Source organism: Argopecten irradians, chromosome 4 (genome assembly GCF_041381155.1).
Source record: "Argopecten irradians isolate NY chromosome 4, Ai_NY, whole genome shotgun sequence".
In the NCBI taxonomy this organism is placed as follows: Eukaryota; Metazoa; Mollusca; class Bivalvia; order Pectinida; family Pectinidae; genus Argopecten; species Argopecten irradians.
This window is the reverse complement of record NC_091137.1, coordinates 31521554-31541777: the sequence shown is the minus strand read 5'-3', so window position 1 is coordinate 31541777 and position 20224 is coordinate 31521554. Positions and strand designations below refer to the sequence as shown.

At 34.5% G+C, this 20224-nt stretch overlaps 1 protein-coding gene across 1 annotated transcript in view; it reads left to right on the top strand.

Moving 5' to 3' along the window:
- Positions 1-5604: 5604 nt before the first annotated feature.
- The window catches only part of LOC138321291 (unconventional myosin-Ia-like), a 65049-nt gene continuing 50429 nt past the window's right edge, over positions 5605-20224 (top strand). The window contains exon 1 of the mRNA XM_069264865.1: positions 5605-5764. The gene's annotated coding sequence lies outside the window, so the exon portion shown is untranslated. The remainder of the gene's footprint in view (positions 5765-20224) is intronic.

Below are 20224 nucleotides of genomic sequence, written 5' to 3'. Positions count from 1 at the left end.
TTCGTTTGTTCATTGTTTTAATTTTGAAGTGTGTATCATCACCATGACTACCAAGTAGTATGGATTGGTTTACATGGTCACTATGACAACCTGATAGTGTGTATATTGTTACCCCAACTATCCGACAGTATATTATGGTTTCCATTGTCGTCATGACAACCAGATATGTGTAGTGTTACCATGGCTACCATATACTATGTATTATAGAATGGTCTAAAATGTCCCCATGATAACCAGACGTTATGTATATCGTCACCATGACTACCAGACAGTATATAACAATCTACATTGTCACCATGACAACCAGATATTATGTATATCTTCACCATGACTACCAGACTATATATAATGGTTTACATTGTAACCATGACAACCAGACATCATTTATATCTTCACCATGACTACAAGACTGTATTTAACGGTCTACATTGTTACTATGACAACCAGACATTGGGCGCTTTTACATATAGCACGAGATTGAAAGTAAGTCTCAATGAAGTTCTCAAAGGATTCAAATTAGATGTTTTAATCGACCCTTTTACATTCATTTAATAAAAGAGTTCAACAAAATCTTTACAAATCATAAAAACCATACTAGATCATATATTTAAGGTTTGTGTAAGAACTTTTCATTACAATATTCCTTGACCACGAAGGTGATGGCGCCCTTTCTATGATAGACCAAAATGTCACTGTCATTTATCACATTACAACCCATCCCACTGACATGCAGTGTGAATTCGCCGATGGATGTTGCTATGGCTAAAAACATGTGATAAAGAGTGTATACATGGCCATTTCATATAAAATTTCCCTCTGGGAGTTATATTTTGCACTCGATTAGAGTCGAAAAATGAAGACCGTTTTTTCATAGAAAATGACCACTCGTTGACAACGTCATGGCAACAAGTGTATGCCATAGTCAGTATATTACTGTTAATTAAACACGCCTTGTATATGATTAAAATTTTTGTTGATATTACTATGTAGATGAATTTTCTTGAAATAATTACTTGTCTAATTACGTTTTTATAAAGTCTAAAATCATGTATTAATGGTACCGACCAAACATTTCACATCGTCAGCATTAATAGCTTTGTATAATCACCTCTTTTCCATGCTAATTCTATTCGGTACCACACCTTTCCTGAATCATTTCATCTCCCATTTGCCATAACTCTATTAGATACGAAGTTTTGTTTAATCATTTCATATGAATCTATTTGCCGTTTGTGTTTAAGTACAATATATCATGCAGAACAGGATGCCTTCAGTTGAGAGTATTGCATGCATTGACTTTTTGTCGAGGATGGCATGACGGGCAGCAATTATCCATACACACAGCTTCAAATGACTAGATCGTGATATACATCTATTGCAGAGAACGTGCTGAAATCAAATGGTGCTATTCTAGGGCTTTTTAGTGAAAAATTGATGCGATGATACAACACTATATAGGGAATCGCTGCAACAAATCTGGATTTAAAATGGGTTTTACGAAGTGATATAGCCACACGACACATGGAATTATGTTAGGTGTTAGGCTTGTATTGGAGAAAATGTAAAGCAAAAATAAAACTGTGTCGATGGTCCAGGTTCAATGTATCTTTGCTTGCCAAAAGTTTCAATACGATACTCTCGTCGAATAGGAAATTACTGCATCGTAACTCTTGGTTAGAGAAAATATGTCCAATTCTGGTTCAAAGTTAATTGTTTTATGGGTTTTGTTTCTTGCCAAAATAAGAAACGTTTTGCGTGTCTTGAAATCAAAGAAATGTAAGATGTGTTTTGTTTTGTGTAAAACAGATTATCCACTTTGTGTTTCAAGTATGTCATGCGATTATTAATGGCTATGGAATACTAAGATAATATGTACTTGATGCCTTGACTTCCAATATTTCCTTGTCTAAATAAAAAAATCGTTTTGAAATAGATTTGAAATACTATCCTGTAAAATCATTTTGTTTTTGATAAAAAAAAAGTGTAAGCCGTTTACTTCTATGATCTCAGTACCACAAAGGATGGATACCAATAGCGAGCATGATGGTTAAGCACACAACATAGCGCCTTGCGTGAATGGGAGAAAAAACTTGTACTGCTTCCAGGAATATGTTTCCTATCTGGCCATTAGTGGATATCCCTCAGAAATCCAATACACCAAATGGGCTGTAAAAGACTTGTTTTCCGGCGGAATCATCAAACACATCTACCCTCACCGGGGAATATTGTATCATCGTGTCTTCTGGAGAGTCTGGCAAGGAACCAGGAGAAAGTATATACTTCTGGACCGTGTCCGTTACAACGTTTAATGTGTATTCATAAGATTCAAGAATGCCGATAAAATCAGCATGATATGCTCATGACTGTTGAAAACATAAACTTTATGCATGTATTTGACTTGGTCCCATAGTGGTAATGCTCCCGCGGAGATCGATACCAATCGTTACGTGCTGCATCAGAAACCAAGCAAAGACGTGGTCGACTGTTAGAACTGGCGACTAGTTTTGTATAGTGTATTCACAATATGCATACAAGTACATTGTACATGTATTCTGCATTTACGTGTATCCGTTAGCAATAAGGCTTGTAATCGAACGACTTTTATTTAAAATCCGGATTTTGAAATAAATAGATACGTGGATGACAATACATTAAAATGCATTTTTAGAAATTTAATATCACAGAAGCAATTGCAACACCCGGTACCAATTTGTGGTTTGTCGTTGCAATCTGTGACAACCAACCGATAGACATAGTCGAATATTAAAAAAACGGTTCAATGACATTCTCGGGAATCCATTATTTTGAGAACTCGCAAAATAAAGCAATGTTCAATGTATAATAATGAATTGAGAAAACGTTAACAGAATAAAAACGGGATTACCGTAATTATTTTGTATGTCGTGTTCATGATCAATAAAAATCCAATCGATTGTTTCCGGTTACAGCGCCAGACGATATTTTCTGATCTTTAGCTTCTAGTCTGGAATCGGACAAATCACATCTGAACTGATTTCACACAGCAAGTTACCTATACTATAGATATAAAGTGAATTTTTCATTGAAACCGATTTTGCAATCATCATCAAATCCATGGTGATGCTGTTTTAAAGTACATTTTATGGCTTTGTGGACGCCAGACTACAGAATTAAAGCAGACGACATTTCGAAAACAAATTACGTCTGAAGTATTGGTATGTGCTCCTTTTATCAGAGCTCGTCTTAATTAGGAAGAGAATCTCTCCTGCATGGGTTCGACATATTAAAGTTTTCGATGATGACGGAATGGAACTCGCTGGACGTTATTGTATTTGGTCATTCCTTCTCTCTAGACGGACGAATCTCCTATCCTATGGTGGCCTGCGGACTCTAGACGGACGAACCTCCTATCCTATGGTGGCCCGCGGACTCTAGACGGACGAACCTCCTATTCTATGGTGGCCCGCGGACTCTAGACGGACGAACCTCCTATCCTATGGTGGCCCGCGGACTCTAGACGGACGACCCTCCTATCCTATGGTGGCCCGCGGACTCTAGACGGACGACCCTCCTATCCTATGGTGGCCCGCGGACTCTAGACGGACGACCCTCCTATCATATGGTGGCCCGCGGACTCTAGACGGACGAACCTTCTATCATATGGTGGCCCGCGGAATCTGTATGTAAAATTGCCTTCTTCACCCCGTCTTGCTTTTCCTAATTGCTCTTCTCTGAGAATAGTTTCTATTTCTCGTTCACATTTCGTTCAGTCGTTCCTAATGTTTATCGAAGAGTGTTTTCTGTTAGATTTTGGGTTTCGAATGTTCCTAACTATAGGTTTCTTGGTTTCTTTACAGTTCAGTGTAATCAAAAAGGCCTGTTGGATTTCACTTCGTTTTCAATCAATGGTTTATATAGTCTTATTACCTTTTTAACTTTTGCGTTTTCCGATTCTACCCCGTGAACTTCTGGGTGATCACGAGAACGCATACATGTACCAATTCCTGCGTGTGTTACTGACAGTAAGTACAAAAGTATGTATTCTATCACCCTATCTGACATATGAATCTGGGGTCGACTTTTTGAAAGGAATTTGAGTGGTCACTCCGACTGTACTGATCTATCAGAGTTACTTGTCCATTTTACAATGTTATCTCACTATAACATTTCAACGAAGACAAAGAACAGCACACTCCACCCGGCTACACACCCCAACCGACCACATGCAGACAATGGGCAAATTTGCCTATGTAATCCCATTCTTGATGCTCCATAATATAACGTCAGTGATAGGAGCCCCTGGGGTATAGAGGATGAGGTAATCTCATTAGTATGGAAGGCTGGTTAGGGCCACCTCGCAATCTCGCAACCTCACAAATTCGACCTGCAAGTCGAGGTTTCGAGGCGAGGCTGCGAAGTTGCCAGCATCGCAACCTCGCGATCTCGCAACCTCACCAAACAAATATATACATTTGTAGACTACATGGTGCGTGTCGTCCAGGGGACAGAACCCAGAGCCTTGCTCACAGTGGCGAACACTCAATGCCAATAGTGAGGCGGTCTCTAGGAGGACGTTAGGTAAAAAGGAAGATAAAAAATATATAATACAAAGTTCAGTCGCCTTTTACTATCATGTAACGAGGACAGCAGGTACAATTCGAACTCTCTACATGTACATGGCAAATTATTGAATATCAGGATTTATAAGTGAGATAAATCCTTGATCAATATGAATGAAATTTATGCAATATAAATGGAAAACTCTGAATATGAATATGACGTTTTAAAAAAATTGATGACGGTTGTTGTTTTGTCACACCATAGTTAGAAACGAAGGGAAGTAACTCTGGTAGACCAGAATGTACAAATGTATATCCAAGAATTTTTTCTTTTACGTAACTTTGTAAATGTAAAACACGGAAGAAAAATGATATGCCCATGTGTTTTTTTTAGCTATATAGTCAATCAAAAATGCATATCTGACATAATATTTATGCAATTTTACAGGAATAATGAGATTTCGACACGACAAAAACATTGTTTTCTGATAAGAATACACATTAATGTTTGCAATATTAATAATTATATTCTTCTAAATGTAAAAAGAAATCAACTTGAAATAGGTTTTAAATTTACTCATAACGGCAATATACATACCTGTATAATTTCCTCGTTATCCCTTCAAAAAATAAATGTACCAAAACTACGTTTTGTCAGGTTCATAATATAGGCATAAATTATTGGAAGTTGGTTACTGTAACTTTTGGCCTCTAATAATTAGAAAAGATTTTTTATTGTACTTTCGAAATAACAGAAAATTTTCTTAATACACAAGAGTAAATGTAAACTGATAAAAAGCCAAAAGAGATAGTATAAAATCTCGCATTATATCTTAATTCACAGAATTTTAATCAATCTTGCGATTTTCGCTAATATGGAGTTCGCTAATATAGAGTTAGTTTTAAGTTATAGAGTCCGCTGGAATTAACTTCTGTATATCATTTTACATTTCACAAGCAATTTCTCAGATATTGAATGATTTAATAGTCAACTAATACTTTACGTTTCGGTTTTTAGGTGCATTGAAAGTTTGAAGTCACAGGAAACGACTACTGTGGCGCATGCGTGCTAGCTGAAAATCATGGCTGTCATACCACCGGTACCAGGCAGGCATGCAGTCTGCGATACTCACTAGCGATATATAGATATCGGGAGATATGTTAGTATAGAAACACAAAATTTCAAACGGGGAGATAGTTGGGATTAAACTGTATGATCTGGTGAGGTAAGTACAATTTTTCTGACGTTATAGTTGAATTTTATGAAAAACGAATTGTCTATTTTCACTATCGCTGAGACACACACTGGTGATTGATTTTTTTTGGTTTGCTTTCAATCATCTGCACACGGCTGAATGATTCAGCGTCTGACATGACAAAGCTGAATGTCCCGAGGAATCAGTCTTCGATCGCATGTCTGAGTAATCGAGTAGCATTTTTCCTATCATGAATAATTTGTTAAACTCTTTAAATTATATGGAACGTAATCCTGTATACACACTCATACAAGAGCAAGACACGCTATTTTCTTTTCATATCGCGACATGTTTTAACAAATGATCATCGCGACAAATTTATTTAAACCTATTTAAAATTTAATTAATTATACTTTTGATTATTTAGAAAGGGCTGACAATAGGTCCCAGTCTGTCTTGTAATTTCGTATTCACGAAACACACACTTGTTTGCTCTGTTAGCGGTGCTCGGGTATTTGACAATTCGTCTGTTTACGAGCCGGGACCATCTATAGGCTGTTTCAAAAAAGTCCAAATTGTGTATTGTACTGCAGATATTGAACCATCAAATAAGTATGACTAACGTAAAAGGGTAATACATTATTGAAAGGAAAACACATTGACAAACAGTCTACGCTCTGTGTTCTTATATTACTGGCTTTTTCCATATATGGTAAATTGCTATTATCAAGTGTGTAAGAGAACATTGTATAACAATGTATAATTACAATCTATAGAATTCCAATGTAAAACATTGTACAAAATTTATCCTAATATGTTTAAATGTAATTAAGTGGCCTGGTAAATGTTTTGAAAATTGAAAATAAAGTAAATAACTAGAACTATATAGAGATTTTCCTGTTGATTAAATTAAATTTGTTTTTAACTTTTTTTTTTTTTAATTTTGGTATTTTTATTAAATCCAATGTTGGAAGCAGATTTATGACCACATAACTTAATGCTTCAATTTACTCAAAATCATTTTGATATAGAAGAAATGTTGAAAGATAAAAATACTATACTGGATTATCTCCCCCTGGTTTCAAATTGAAAGTCTAGAATCAAGCACACTATTTGTCATAGAATCCATCAAGTAACACTCAATTTTAAGGATAATTTTGGCTTTCAAAAGATTGGTGACTGTATAATGCACTGTTTTTATTTTGGAGTATTTGTAGTCACATACCTGCTCTTTAAGTGGGGTGACTTAGACAGCAATAAACAGTATTAATTACGTATTAATTGATGCATATATCAAAGTATCTCAGAGAGTTGAGTTTGGGTTTGTAGAAGTTTGTAAAATGTAGCAGATTTATAACAAAAGAAATATTATTTAGATTAAAACTTTGTGTTGCTAGTTATAAAGTGAGATTTTTTACTGTAGATCATCTATGTAATGATCACTATAAATCAAGCCATACGTTATCTATGTTATAAACCATATATATACTGGTTAGCTGATACATCTACTGCGTTGTCACAACCATTTCTCACACTACTGATAGTGCCACACCCATTGGCTAATGGCTTAACATTATATCTGGAATGCTGTTGGGAATATGCGACTTGATGCAAAGGCAGCTTTACTGCAATGGCATTTTATATTGATTTTTAGGTCACTGAAGGCCACATCTTCTTTGTAACATAAAGACCCATGGGCCTCTTGCTCTGTTACGTAATCCTATGTACAATGTGTGATAGAGTAAATAAAAACATTTAACATATTTTGGTGACATGTTAACTAATTCTCTGCCATGATATACATGTGTGTGTATGTATATACTCATGGTTTTATTAGATCATTATCCATTGGGTAATAGATTGATGCACATTGATTAGTATCCATTGGGTAATAGATTGATGCACATTGATCATTATCCATTGGGTAATAGATTAATGCACATTGATTATTGTCCATTGGGTAATAGATTGATGCACATTGATTATTATCCACTGGGTAATAGATTGATGCACATTGATTAGTATCCATTGGGTAATAGATTGATGCACATTGATCATTATCCATTGGGTAATAGATTAATGCACATTGATCATTATCCATTGGGTAATAGATTGATGCACATTGATTATTGTCCATTGGGTAATAGATTGATGCACATTGATTATTATCCACTGGGTAATAGATTGATGCACATTGATTATTATCCATTGGGTAATAGATTGATGCACATTGATTATTATCCATTGGGTAATAGATTGATGCACATTGATTATTATCCATTGGGTAATAGATTGATGCACATTGATTATTATCCATTGGGTAATAGATTGATGCACATTGATTATTATCCATTGGGTAATAGATTGATGCACATTGATTATTATCCATTGGGTAATAGATTGATGCACATTGATTATTATCCATTGGGTAATAGATTGATGCACATTGATTATTATCCATTGGGTAATAGATTGATGCACATTGATTATTATCCATTGGGTAATAGATTGATGCACATTGATTATTATCCATTGGGTAATAGATTGATGCACATTGATCATTATCCATTGGGTAATAGATTGATGCACATTGATTATTATCCATTGGGTAATAGATTGATGCACATTGATTATTATCCATTGGGTAATAGATTGATGCACATTGATTATTATCCATTGGGTAATAGATTGATGCACATTGATTATTATCCATTGGGTAATAAATTGATGCACATTGATTATTATCCTTTGGGTAATAGATTGATGCATAGTGATGCTTTTTAGACAAACAAACATTATTTTAAAGGGGTATTAGGAGATTTGTATGGATTATAATGTTGTGGGGAAGTGGTGGTGGAGAAGGATTGCCATCCTATCACAAAATAGAGAGGATAGAGACCTGATGGCTCATGCCTAGCTGTTAAACATGATATTTAAAATGTATCATGTGTGCATGCATGGAGACTTTCAATAAGGAAGTTCAAACGCTACAAAGAAATTCAGGGTGAAGAGCTGAATGCAGTGGGGCTCCAGATTATATAAATAACTCCATCAAATATAGATTGGCCTGCCACTGTCGACAGGAGATAAAAACCTACTTAGCCTAAAGCTGAATATTGAATACATCTGTTTGTATAATTTTGGGAAGTATTCCTTCAGGAGTAAATATTACAAAATTACTGTGACAGAGTATACAGTATGTAAGGCTATTCAAAAATAAGTGGAACAAGTATTTTAAGCTTCCTTTTGAGAATCACTTATTAAAGCAAAAAATATGGTATCTATAGATAAAGTTCCTACAAGCAGGACACTTTCCTTTGATAATTTTAATGTAAAGATTTCAGCAAAACCATGGAAACTAATGAGTTTTTGACCAGCCTACTCCCTTCAGTATCTCTTAATTAATGCACCAAGCTCTCTGATTGCACTAGTCTAGATCAGTCAGTTCCCTCCAGTATCTCTGAATGCACCGAGCTAGCTAGATCAGACAGCTCCCTTCAGATCAGTCAGCTCCCTTCAATGTACCAGAATAGGATGGAAAGCAGTGGCGTAGCTACCATTGACGCAAAAACGCAACTGCGTGCACATCAATCAATTCTCAAAAAAAAAAAAAAAAGGTTCCTGGGACCCCCCAAAACACAAAAATTATCAGGACTTCGGCAACATTTACAATTAGAATTTCTAAATATTTTCAATATGCAATATGAATTAATCCGTTTCAAAATCATAAAAATACATCGTAAAACTCATCTCTGCCATTCTAAATTGTATTTTTTTCCCAGGGGGGAACCCCCCAAACAACGATACTCCACTTTGCGTGCACATTAATTTGCTGCTAGCGACGCCACTGGAAAGATATAGTTTGTTTATAATTACGTGACCCATGCTCAATTTATTACCATTGCATGGTCATAGTAACTATGGAGAAGATAGTATTTCAGTTTTTTTTGATACATTACCAGTACATGTCCTTGGACTCTTTACTTCTAGTTTGGATATATACAAAAGGTCTGTTATATGTCAATGTCTGCACTTAAATATAACCAGTATTTTAGCTTTCTTTTCCCTATCCCACATTCTTTTACTAACTTTCTTGGTGAGAGGTAAATAGGTTTTGCAGCAATCTTACGCAGGTGTCAACATCATACAGGAAGCACTTGACTGCTTAAAGCACCAGGGTTAAATATACATGGTTGGATAATTATGGTATGCAATACAGCATAATGAACCTAATGCCTTTCGAAAGTTAACAAAGACAGATGCAGGGAACCAGCAAACAAGAAAGAGCACTTAAAACTTAAAATAGACTACGCTTGACAGGAACCATTCATACAGCTCCAAGGGCTGTGTATCTTCTGTATGTACATGCTTGTTGATATGAAAAGGAAATTAGTGAAAAAGCATTGTAAACAATGGAAATTACTTCTGTTCATGTATTGTACAGTTAAAAGGAACATAATAATTGATAATAGTTATAGCTATTATAAAGTTATTTAGCAGATCTTACTACTAAATTAGACTTTAAAAAGAAAAGATAGATACTAAAAATTAAATGCAAAATGAACACTTCTATTTGGTCCTCTTAATACATTATTAAATGATATATATATAACATTTAATTATAGATAATGCCTTCTGTTGTAGCAGAAATTTACGAGTTGTTAATGGATTAATTGTATCAAAACATCCTTAAAATCTACTGAAGCAGTATGGATGTTAACTTGTAATAATAAAGAGATAAAATGTGTTGGCCTGAAATAAAATTCCATGTTTCATTTATCATTATGCACGAGAGCTTCGGTGATAAAATCTTGATATGAGTCATCAGAGACTGCAACACATGTAATGGTAAAAACTGAAAAAGGTGGTGGTACCCCAGTGGACTGCTGTGCATTAATGCACATTATGGTGGCTTTGATTAGGGCTTTGAGACTGACAAATTTTAGAGTTAATACTCTCCCTAAACTGTTGATATCTTCCATTAAGAAGGGTGATAACTTTATGCCTAATGAGAGGCCAGATGCTGTGATCAGATGTTGCAAGATTTTCAATTTGTCATATATTATTGTGAATATATATGTCTTAAGCATAATAAAGGCTAAAAAAGCACTTATATTTTTATTCAATAGGTTTTGTATAATTTTAATGAATAGTAGAGATTTTCACTTAATCAGCAAATGAAGATATATCACTGGTGTTATGTTTTAACTTCTATATAAATTTCTTAATAGATGCAAAGTCATATTGTATTGAAATTGATGGCCATTTGGGATGGAAAGAAAGTGGTCTTATTAAGCAGGTGGTCCTTATATAGAGTTGGATGCTAAAACAGGTTTTTCTTATATAAACAAAGAACATTACATGCAGTACTCTGAATCTAGGACAAGAGATATTTATATGCTAATTCTCTTATAGCCATGTTCATTTGATGGTGTTGTCTGAATGCACAGGCAATCTAATTCTGTGTTGCCTCATTTGTATTTTATGCAGATTGGTTTTATCTGATTGATATGGCTATGGTGTTACATCCATTGGAAACCCTTTGTTCAATAGTGATGACTTCACACAGCGACAACAGCTGCAACCTAGTTACCTAACAATTTGTCCTGCATTTCAACAAGTTCTCTTTGATCTTTGCCTTTGATTCTCGACTTACATAATCATTAAACCTAATGAACTTCTCACATCTGATCATACTTGGGACTAATTCAAAGCATTTTGACCTTGAATTTGACAACTGAAAAAAATCTGGACTAACCTACCATATTCGACGCAATAAGCGCATATATCCCTCTAAGCGCTCCTTTCCCTTTTTGAAGCCTCAATTTCAATTGCCCAGGTATAAATAAAGACCAAAACTACACAAAACTAAAGGTTTGCAATAATTTCATCTTATTAAGCAACTTTTCACTTTTTTTTTATTGAACTCCTTGGGCGCTTATTGGGTCGAATACTGTAAATGATTTTAACCATTTTATATTTATTAGTAAAGACAACTCTTCACAGGACAATCCATCCAAACTATCTGTCTTTAATTATCAGGTGACAGGCACAAGTGATAGAATAGTCCAGGACTAATGCTTCACCATCAGTGAATTATTAAAAATGATGTTATGATCCATATGACATCCTCCTGAGTCCTTTAACTTTGGAAGGGTTGGAGGAATGCTTTTATGTATTAAAGCAAAATAACTACCGTAAATTCCAATTAAATCTATGTTGACAGAGAGATGAACACATATTTTCAAACTCTATGATTCACATTTCAGATCAATAGATAGATACTTACAGTGGTTGATTAAAAATATTATTAGGTCCACTATGCATTCACTAATTAATTTTAGGTCCACGCAATGTTTGTTTGTATTCTGTGAGTAATTTCTGTGGGTAAAGGTGTAAAAGCTTCAAGGTTGGTGCCGACATCATATTGTGCCTCAAAATTTGCTGTTCATATCACATATATCGTGGAGGAGGGGAGCTTATATAGGGATGGGTCGCTTAATGGGTCGAATACCCCCGTGGTAATGATTCATAATTATAATCATCTATAGTTATCTAAGATATGTAAATTAATGAATGTAAACCCAAGGCAAATATCGCAATTCTTCTTAAAGGCATTAAAAAACTGCTGAATTCTTTTCGTTGTTTGCAGTTGTCTAAAATTTGCATAGATAAATCAGTAAGTGGTGACTTTTCTTAATGTTTTATTCATGCCTGATGTTCGTAAAAATAGTTTCCTGCTTAAAACAATACAATTATGTTTAGAAAATAATTCATAAGAAATACTACATTAAGCTTAGAGGATCAGGTTTTGAATATTTACCTTAGGATCCATGGCTATTGCTTTTAAATTTGATTATAAAAAGCATTTTGTTTATATGGCTTCTATAAAAGGTAGCATGATCAGATTCACCTTCAGATGACCCTGACCCAAAGGTTATGACCATTCCTTTAATATCGACCAATAAATGAAATCTTTGATGCTTATACAAAAACATGACAGGAGTTTAGATGACAATAGCAGCACTTTGAATTTCAATATTTACATAACTGTTCCTGGCTGTTACCGTCAATTTCTTGTGTAATACATGATGTATATCTTAAGAATTTAGTCATGTTAATAATTAATTAGGCCAATATCTCCTTAGAGACGTTATTATAGTGCTTAAAGTTGCTATCATGTCTTAGAGAGTACTTCAGCGTGCAGTACTTTATTGCATCACCACCTGAAGTTGGTTGTCACACCGAAAACTACAAAATTGTGACTGCCTGAAAAGTGAAAGGTCATCTCAAGATGACCCTGGTTGTGTCACCATCAGAATTTAGGGTGAACCAGGAAGAACTAGTGTCATGACTAGATGGTTTTAATCATTTGAATGATCTTATGAATGGTCTTACCTATTCTGCCAAGGGCTTTTCAGTCCCTTGTATATATCCTGATAAGGGGTAGCAGTATATATACATAGCTACCGGGTAATTTGTTTTGGTCAACCATGTTCAAGGTTATTATGTCACAATGAGTGGTGAGATCTGCTTGTAATTCTCATCGGTATAAAGACAAAATATCAATAGGTTTGGATTCTAATAGTTCTATATCGTCTCTCGTAACAAGCAGATACCTTTTATAATGCAGTATGTCCCTTTTCTCTGTCCCTTTATTAAAATGTTAATCGCATTTACAATAATACAATGCAGACAAAAAATGAATACTTATAGAAAGTTTGTATTGTTTCCTTTAGTCAATTGAATCGTGATGAAAAACTACAGTAGAGTGATATTGTGAAAAGGTTTAGGTCTTGTCTTATCAATCTTCCTTTCAATTTTTCTGAATTTTGGAAGCGCTGTCAGGACATATATTTGGTCAAATAAGGTAACTGTATACATCATTATATGATACTATAGTTGATGACTAAACACTATAGAACTGGGCCGGTATCGTTGAAATTTTAAATATTTTATCAACAGCTGATTGTCTGTTGAATTCATGCAAGTTGTATAATCATCGCTTTATGATGTGCATTGTCCTACCACTACCACTCAATATAGAGTTGATTTTGACACATGTATCAATGATATCTTCAAAGCAGGTCAGACAAACCTGAATGGTCATGAATGTCTCCATTCTTCTTAGCTTATCTTGTATAGTTTTCTGTTTATGTTCCCTATGGTAAAGTATAGGAATTCACCAGAGACAAAGTTGCTCTATTTGTCAAATGCACAGCTACCACAAAGGATAGTCTTCCACCTGTAGTATTTTTTCCGGTGTGTTGCATAACATGTAAATGGAGTACCCTGGGTATTGTATAACTTTCTTTACCTGTACATGTGCATTGGGCAATAAATTATAAATTATCTCGTTTAATGTTGACGGTTTCTTTTGATAAATATAAGGCAGGGAATTGAAGTTGACGTTCATGCTGACAACACACTGGTCTCACTGGCCCATATGATGAAATCAAATAACGACTTTACCAGGAACTCATTTCAATTCGTATAAAATGTAAACCTGCATGACGTCATAGAATATAAATCTTGAAGAGTACACTAGATCTATATCTAATGTTATCTAACAACAATCAGTAAAATGTTGTGGTCTGGTAAAGTTCTAAGGTATAATCGTCATTGCATTAATGTGGTGTGTGTATATGTATAGAATGTGTAAAACTATTGTGAGCGAAAATCAAACATATGTGCCGTAATTGTAAGGTAGTCCAGTGCCGAGGAAAACATTTGGTTATATAAGGTTATTAAGCTCTGTTAGAAATGCCGATAAATAAAACACTCCTTGATCTGTGAGGCAACACTTCCTTCTCTCGTAAAATAAAGTTGGACGTGCTTATTATACCTTGTGGTGATTAATATCTAGGTGCGAAGCAAAGGGAGAGGTTCTGGTAGCATACAGCATGGATAAAGTATACAACCGAGCAACTAAAGGACAGCACCACATTAATTAATAGCCACTTAAAACTTTGTGACGGTCTGGGCCCAGTTTCACGACCATTCCTTAACTTATGATTAAGCTTTAGTTTGATTAGTTTTATATCCTATTAAAAGCCAGGGTCATTTAAAGACGTGCCAGGTTTAGATGGTGGAGGAAAGCCAGAGTACCTGGAGATAAACCACAGACCACGCAGTGGTCAACAGATGCAATACCAGGCAACTGCCCCACATGGGATTTGAACTTTTGACCCAGAAGTGGAGGGCTTTTGGTATTATGTTGGGACATCTTTTTCACTAGGCTTTCACAATGTAATCTTAATGACACTCCTTAAACTTAAAATTTACCAAACGAAAATATTTATGTTGTATGAATTACATTAGGCAGACCAGCATCAAGCTATGTCATAGTGCAATAGTAAAAATAACCAAAACATCAGATTTTGATTGAAATGGCCGTTTTATATTAGAATGACATGAAAAAACATCATTGACTTGTTACAGACTATGTAACAAGTACACATGTAAAATAACTTAATTACATTTTGACATAACAATTACCTAACTATTGTAGGTGATCAGAGGACATTACAGAAATATTTTCTTTAAGTGAAGACTCAAAACTTTTCCCTTAAATTAATTCTGTAATGCTAATTTCTATAGAGAATCCAAAGTTAATGAGTTTCTTAAAGTAAAGTATTAAAGGAATATATTTATTAATGTGTAAGATAGGGATATATGTATAAATAAACTTTGTTATAAACATCAATATAAATTTACTGTTACTGTTAATCAAAAGTTGGATCTATATTTTGAATATATACATGATATAATTTTAGGCTACTACTTCAGCCCATCCTGACATACACAATGCAGATTGTATCTCTGACTCGCACACCACAGTCCTAACTTCCCTAAACACATCCACTATTATAGTCCAAAGGATGTACAAAGGTGAAGCGAGTGCAGAATTAAAATTTCTCAAATATTCTGAGTTGGTATGTAGAGTGTAAAACACCATGCACTCTGCTGTACCTAGATATAATGTGCTATACATGGTGAAAACAAACTCATCTTTATAATTAAAGACCAGAGCATCTGAAATTAGAACTCCGAGGTCAAATTGAAGAGTTCAGATTTAATAAAAACCCATGTTAAGTTTTCCATCAAAGAATGTTAAAAAACCCCCACATAAAGTTAAGCTGTTGAAAATCGTTTGTATTGCACTTTTAATTTCTTTATTTACTAATTAAGATATATTTTACCCCAGTACATGTACACTAAGGATGGTAAGGAATCGGTATGGATTTAGTGATTTTAGTCGAGAGATATGACCATGAATGTTTTTGACGCGTATCGTTTTCAAAATGATGTTGAAGAGACAATTATTTCATTGTACAGTATGCTATCATATAAGTAAAGGTTCCCTATCCTTTTCAGCATGACTTGATATTTCATGATATATAATCATCGCTGCTTTAGCGACATATTACAAGAGATAAACAGATCAATTAATTAGTGGGCGTTGTATGTTTTTGCACCAGATATTCTTTTCTCTATTGATCAAAGACTTTCACTCACCCAGATATAAATCTCCTCTATTATACCATGCACATAAAGTTGAATTTAATTATGACACACAGCTTGTCACCAGAATCAATACTAGCTTATTCCCTCCTGCATTAATTAGTTCCCTAGCTTCTAGGCTACTGAATGTATCCGTCCATATAAATAGATAAAGCATCATATGATGAGGGTTTGTCTGGTTCATTACCTAGTATCCTAGCACTAAATACTCCCTTGTGTATGCAATGTTTGTGAGTGATTAATGTGGTAAATATATCGTTGTGTCATAGTGTGAGGTAATGCTGAACTATAGTGTTGTCTTGCTGAAACATACTGCCAGAGACCTCAAGCAGGACTCTTTATAATTACGGTGTCTGACAATATTATAGTACTATCTCACTGAAGCATACTGCCAGAGACATCAAGCAGGACTCTTTATAATTATGGTGTCTGACCATATTATAGTACTCTCACTGAAGCATACTGCCAGAGACACCAAGCAGGACTCTTTATAATTACGGTATCTAACCATATTATAGTACTATCTCACTGAAGCATACTACTATTGAAATAATAAGTATGATGTAGGGTAGAAACTGCATGACCATCACTACATGTACTAGTAGCTGGTATATGTAGGAGGTTAAGGCCAGTGAACAGTTATATTAGAATGTATTACTACCAAGGGACAAACATGAGTCAAATTAGATGTTAACATATAAACAAGTTTGCCAGAGCAAAGATTTATAACTCCTTATTAAAAAGTAATCCTTTAAAATTAAAGCAGTATTTGAAATAGAGAAACCCTGTCCCTCTGGAAGATATCCCGAAAAATTAATGCAGAAGTATCAAGTTCATTGTCCTATCAGCTGATAAACAGATTTACGTTGTTATAGACTATTATACTTAATCATTGTCAATTAAGGAAGCATGTTCTAATGTAGCCGTTATCAACTGTTGAAGTGTGATACCGAGAGAGGTTCAACATTTGAAGAAAAAATAATTGAGCTGGATCAATCTAGGAATAGATATAAAACGGATCATTTGGAAGCTAATACTGATTGGCAGTAAGATTCAAGCTGACTCTGCATGATTAGTTTACCATAAGGTCTGTAGCATTGTCAGCTTTATCATCCTATTACTCAATATTGTTTACCTGGTGTATATACTGTATACTTTCAATAGTTGGAACAATATAGTTAGCTTTTAAATCTCTTTGAACAATTATTAGTGTAAATATTTTGGTATATTCTAATAATGTATTTTGAAGTCTGTTTTTAATCACCATGTATTTGCTAAAGAAAATATGATCTTATACAAGTTGTTCATGCTTTTGTGTGAATAATTTGAAGAAAAAAACTTCCTGAAGTTTGATATCTTTATCAGACTTCTTGAGAGTTCTCACTTTCCTGATAATGCTAATTCACTTTTCCTCGAGCCTCAGTCGTTCAACATTCTGGTCAATCTTCATTCTATCATGATTATCTTTGCTTGTTGACTAGTCCCTTTTACTGTCTCGCACTTCTATGCTCCCAGATTAAAATTTTTTTGGGAGTATTGTAAAGCTTACTTTCTCTTATAATCAATCGTTAGAAAGCTTTGACAGTTATCTATTTCATAAGCCACTCCATTTTGACTTCTTTTCTAAATATACACCGTTAGCTCAACATCAATATATAGATGATCATGAGGATTTGTCCATTTCCAACATCTTCTTTTTATGGCTAGATGGACATTGCACTTATCCTTGAATGTTTGATAGGTCTTGGTAGCCAAGTGATAATGTGTTTAACATGTACGTACTGTAATGCATTAATTAAAGTTCTCCAACTATGACCACAAGTTAGTGGTCAGTGGCCGGTAATTTACTTGGTTACTAATTAAAGTAATTGGTTGGTGATTTTTTTTCTGGGATGTCCAACTATTAAAGTCCACCAACAAAACCTCATGCATCCCTAATGGAAACAGGTTTTGATGAGGTAAAATTATTTGATTTTTACAGCAGTATTATCATCATGCAACATCTGATCATGAGCTGTGAGTAAACTTTTCATTCAAACCACTTCTTCTCAATAACCAAAAGGCCCAGGGTTCTGATATTTGCCCTGTAGCATGAGATGAAAGGCTACCAAGTTTGCTTGACCTTCATTCAAGGTCACAGTGGTCAAAAAGGTTAAAATCTTTAAGACATTGACCTTCATTCAAGGTCACAGTGGTCAAAAAGGTTAAAATCTTTAAACAACTTCTTGTGAATGATTAAGAGCCTAGAGACCTGATATTGGGCCTGTGACATGTCGGGATGAAGAGCTACTGACTTTGTTGAAATGAATGACCTTGACCGCTATTCAAGGTCACAGGGGTCAAAATGACTAAAATCTTTTAATGACTTCTTCTGAATAACTAAGAGGCCCAAAGACCTGATATTGGTCAGGTGACATGCTGGGATGAAGCTTAAAGTCTGTTTAAAGGAATGACCTTGACTTGCATTTATGTTCTACACAGTTGTCAAATATAGCAGAAACTTACAACTGTTGAAGAATTTATAGTAAACAGACCTGTAATTGTGAGTTGAAGAAAATGTAAATATTTTCAGCCTATAAGATTCCTTTTGTATTGATGCAAAGTTGTAACATTTTGCCCTACTGAATACTTTGACTGCACTGTATTGTGTCAATAGTCCAATGACTGTTTAGGCCCATGGGCCTCTTGTTTTTAAGGATGGGATAATATATATTCTATGTCTACAAACGTTTTACAAGCTGTATGTAAATACCTCCTTGATTTAGGATATAGTAAAATCTGCCTTATATATAAGATGACTACCTTTGTATATGGTTAAGACTACCTACCTGACTGAATATGGTATTTATCATGAATATATCTTTCAGATATAAAATAAAATGTTGTGTAAAAAGTAATGAATACAATTTTTGATATTTATCTTTTTTATACCACAGTATTTTTTGTTATGAAGGATGTCTATATATTGCATGTCTACAAACCTTGTTCAAGCTGTATGTACATGTGTTGTTGTTTTTTTAGCCTGATCCAGTTGTGTTATTCAGTGTTGTACATTAATCACTGCAGTATTTAACTGCCACAGTGATGATATTTCTGAAATCTTTCCTTATAACTACATTACATGCTGTGTTTATGCTGTAAGGCCAATTGAGTTTATCCAACCAGCCGTAGATTTTACACAGCTTTTTGTTTGACTTGTACATATATCTTACCTGTATAGGAAATGGCTCATAAACCTTTTATGAAACAGACTATAAGCAGGTGTCAAGTATTTCATATTTGCACAAGTTTCAAGCTGGTCATACATGTGTACATGTACACAAAAACCTTTGAAGAATAAACCCTCATCCACTGAAGGTGAACATATGATAATACATACTGTACTTGACATACTGATCTATACAGATCTGTTTGAAAGTTTAGATTTTATCCATATTCTTCATTTAATTTCCATAAATTAATCCATCATGTTTTTATCTTATAATTATAAACTAAAAAAAAACAAAAAAACAAAAAAAAAAACCTGCACCTTCACAATCAATGTTAATAACTTCACTCTATTTTCCACAATCACGCCCCTGCCAGTTCACACAATATAACCATCATCATCGATGGATTTGTGGCACCAATAAGAAGTAGAATAAGAAATGATTGAGATGGAAATCAATGGTGCAGCAGCCTCCCAATGTTTGTCTTGCCTCATTTTTATATCAATTGGAAATTTGATGACAAACCATTTTTTGTTGGGTGTCAATTCAAATACAGTAAAACACAAGTTATAACGAACCCCATGGGACAAATAGGCAGAGTTTGTTGTACACATAATATAAACATATTATAGGAACTTTGATGTTGGGATGAAAAAATTATAGGGCTGTGTTGACTCAGTGGTTAAGATATCACAAGCCCTTAACCTTTGGGTTGCAAGTTCAAATCCCACATGAGGCAGTTGCCAAGTACTGACCG